Genomic DNA, 3,890 nt, shown 5'->3' with positions numbered 1-3,890 from the left:
GGGGGGGGGGCACGGTCAGCTCTGGGCTCTCCCCCTGGCTGGGAGAGGGGACCTCCACATGCCACAGTAGAGTCACACAATCTAAGCAACCACAGCCAGAGCCTTGTGAAAGCGGGGAGCACAGAGGCCAGGCCCCGGAAGTGTCCCCTGAGCCTCACCGCCAACAGCAAGCCTGACCCCCCTCTGCCTGGCCCCCAGTGCCCAGCGGGCCCCCAAGGAAGGTGGAGGTAGAACCGCTGAACTCCACCGCGGTGCGCGTCACCTGGAAGCTGCCCATCCCCAGCAAGCAGCACGGCCAGATCCGAGGCTACCAGGTCACCTATGTGCGGCTAGAGAATGGCGAGCCCCGAGGCCCCCCTGTCATCCAGGACGTCATGCTGGCTGAAGCACAGGTGTGTCCCTGGTGGGGGGAGAAGGGTGGCCAGCATCTACCTCTCGTTTTGGGGCCCCTGAGGTCAGCAGCTGAGGGCCCGGTTCCAGGTTCCTGAAACGCCCTCTTCTGCCTTGGATGTGTCCGAGCTGTGGCATCTTAAGCCCAGGCAGCCTCCTTTGTCCTGGTGACAGTCCCAGCACAACTCTGTGATTGATTCCTCCAGGCCCAGGCTGCCCTGGCCATTCCCTGCCTGTCCCAGCACCAAGCCCTCTCCCCACCCCCACTCCCTCTGTGTTGTACAGGGAGGTGGGTTATTGAGACAGCTCTTCCCCTAACAGCCAGAGGGCAGGAGAGCCCCCTAGGCCATGTGCTCCCCTGCCTGAGCCCCTGGAGGATGGTTCAGCCCCGAGGTTTGCCAACCAGGCTCAGGCTTTCCTCCGCGCCTGTCTGTCTGATGGCAACTGGCCAGAGTTGGGTGGGGGTGTTGGTATGCGGTTCAGCGGAAGAGCATGGGGTATTGAGGAAATGCAGGTCACCACTTTGAACCCACCAGCCGGCTCCATGGGAGAAGGATGAGGTTGGCAGTTTCTGGACGCCTGCAGGGTAGTTCCGCTCTGTCCTTTAGGGGAGCTGTGAGCCAGGACAGATCCAGAATCACCCAGCAAGCCAGGGAGTGGCCGAGCCTGGGCGTGGGGGTGGGTGGGGCTCTCATGCCTGCCCCATGCCCTTCCCTCTCACAGTGCTCTGCTGAAGACTGGGCGCTGGGGGAGAGGGGAGATTTATGCTCCAGGTGCCCCGGCCGGGGCTGACCTGGGCTCCGCAGAGGTGCAGCTAGCAAGCTGGTGCTCTGGGTGCTGGGCTGAGGGCGGCCACACCCCGGACAGGACTGAGCCCTCTGAGCAGAATTCCTTTCTGCCCTAAGGGTGCCCTCTTCCTCCTCCCCGCCGGCCTGCCCGGGGTGGAGGAGGAGGAGGTGGGCATTCGGTCTGCTGCATTCCTGGGGCAGATTAAGGGCCCCTCATTGTGTCTCCGGTGACACACCCACCCGGAAACATCCCCGGAATGGGCTTCCCTCCAGCCCCTCCCACCCAGGAGGCCCAGTGGCTACAGCTGCGCCCAGTAGGGCTCCAGAAAAGCATGTTGGGTGCCCCCTTCTGGGAGGTACTGGGCACCGGGTGCCCAGGCTCGGGGGAAGCCAAGCAAAGATGGAGGGCCTGCTTGTGGCCCTTGGGACTGGGTCCCTCGACTCCTGTCAACCACCCACAGCCTGTCCTTCAGTAGGCAGCACCATCTCAGCACCATCTGCTGGGTCCAGGACCCCTGTCAGTTCTGAAAGCGCCACATGGCCTGTGTGCCCCCTCTGTCTCTGCCTTGGGTTTGTCTCTGCCTCCTTTGTTCCACCCCTCGGGTCTCTGGTCTTTCTTCCCTCTCTCTCTCTCTCTCTCTCTCTCTGCCCCTGCCCTTCCCAGGGGCCGTGTCTACGTCCATCTCGTCCTCTTGTCTCCTCTCTGTCTCTCCCCCTCCCTCCACTTGTTTTCACTCTTCCACCCCTGATTCTCCCTGGCTCTGCTGCAGCCCAGGAGTGGAACCGTGAGACATCCTCCATGCCCAGCCTGGTGAGGGAATCATCCAGGCTTGGCTCTCAAGCAAGGGGCTGGCGCCATGGGCCAGCCAGACCCTAGAAAGTGGACCATCCACATGGGGCCTGGGACACACACCCAGCCACCTACTCCACGTACTTCACGAGGACTTTGAACAGAGCTTCCCCAGCAGGCGTGCTGGGCTGTGTGGACAGAGCGGCTAGCCAGTGGGCCGCACTGCCAGCATGACCTGGCTTCTAGCCCAGAGCCGACCTGTGCTGCTTTCCTGTGCTGTGCCTGACCTGGTTACCCCCAGTGTGGCCCAGCGGCAGCCCTGGGAGCAGCTGTCCCGCCCTGGCTGGGTACAGCCGTCCCTGGAGGACCTGGGCTGCGGGCAGAAGAGGCACGGTTCTGAGTTTGGCCCATCCCAGCCAGAAGATAGTTTCTCATGTTTCCTGGGGCATAAAGGGCCTAATTAAATTATTCTCCGAAGTGGGGGTCCTTCAGAAAGTGGATCCTTTTAACATGACAACACACATAGGCTCCCCGCACAACCAGGCTGACAAAAGAGAACCTGTGTCTGCCCCCCAGCTTCAGCGAACCCCCTCTTCTGCCCTCTGGCATGGATGCCTCCCTAGGGCTCCCCAGCCCTGCACAACCATCAGTGCTCCGAGAGGCGGGGACTGGGGTCTCAGTCTGGGGCAGAGGCCCACATGCTGTGCCTGTGGGCACTGAGGCCAAACCCTGCATCTGTCCTGCCCGGTAAGGCCGCACCACGTCCTTCACCGTCTCCCTTTCTCTCCCTCTCCCGCAATCAGTGGCGGCCAGAGGAGTCCGAGGACTATGTAAGTAACAGGTGTGCGAGGGTGCGTGGGCAAGACCTGGGTCAGACTGGGCTCGTGGGACCCTCCCCCCTTCTGCCTGCCCTCCCAGCCTGAACTGCCATGGCCCACAGGGCACCAGCCACATCGGGAGAAAGTCAGCACTTGGACACCAGCCCCTGCTGAGCCGTGATTGGCACTGCCTCTGATCCTTCCTTCTCGCCTGTCGAAAAACAATTTGAGGCCAATGTTCACAATCGACCGGGGCCTGGGCCCTGCTCAGGCCAGACAGGGATGGAGCTAAACCCGATCCTGTCTGTTAGGCCTTATTGATCCCGGAAGTGAAAAATCACCTGCCTCCAGGCCCAGGCTGGGAGGGCAGTCAGGCGCCAGTCCCTGCGCTGGGGTGTTCTGCCTCAGCCCTGGGGGACCCTCCAGCTGGGGCAGGAGGGGCCTGTGAGGGGTTGGAGGCGGCAGCAGGGACCCCCCCAAGGCTCAGAGCTGGAGGGACACAGGGTTGGTGGTGACAGCCGTGGTCCCCCTGCACGGCGGTCCCTCTCTCCTCCCCCTTCCTTCTGCGTGGTGTGGCGTGGCCTCCGTGGTGTTTCTCCGCATGTCCAGAAGCGAGGCCTCTGCTGGAGGTGGGCTTAGGGGGCACGTTCTGCGGAGGCGGGAGGGCCCAGCCCGGACCCTCCACCCCGTGGGAACCAACTGGGGGCTCCATTTCCAGGTCTACAGGCTCCCTGTCTCTCCTCCCTATCTCTCCTCCCTGTTCAAATGAGAACAGGGATGCTGCGGGGAGTGAGATGTTCCCTGGGTGGGGCTCAGATGGAGGCAGGCCTGCTTCTCCAGGGTGCTGCCTTGACATACACACACATTGTGTGTGCATCCGTCCATCCCTGCCGGCCGCTGTGGCCTGTGTCTGCACGTGCGGATGCAGAGCAGAAGGCTGTGTGCATGCGAGACCCTGTGCCCGTGTGTGTGTGTGTGTGTGTGTGTGTGTGTGTGTGTGTGTGTCTCTCTCCCCACACCTCTCTCTGTCTGTCTCCATTTCCGTGTCCATCCCCACCCGTCCGTGTGTGTGTGTCTGTCTGTCTGTCCGTGTCCATCCCCACC

General features: G+C 62.7%; 1 protein-coding gene across 1 annotated transcript in view; it reads left to right on the top strand.

The window, feature by feature from the left end:
• Positions 1-3,890, top strand: part of PTPRF (protein tyrosine phosphatase receptor type F) — a 79,267-nt gene that overhangs the window by 58,791 nt on the left and 16,586 nt on the right. The window lies entirely within an intron of this gene.

The sequence above is a fragment of the Echinops telfairi genome, unplaced genomic scaffold, assembly GCF_000313985.2.
Source record: "Echinops telfairi isolate 266 unplaced genomic scaffold, ASM31398v2 ScPeMD7_443;HRSCAF=831, whole genome shotgun sequence".
In the NCBI taxonomy this organism is placed as follows: Eukaryota; Metazoa; Chordata; class Mammalia; order Afrosoricida; family Tenrecidae; genus Echinops; species Echinops telfairi.
The sequence above is the reverse complement of the archived record's forward strand: the minus strand, read 5'-3'. Positions and strand labels throughout refer to the sequence as shown.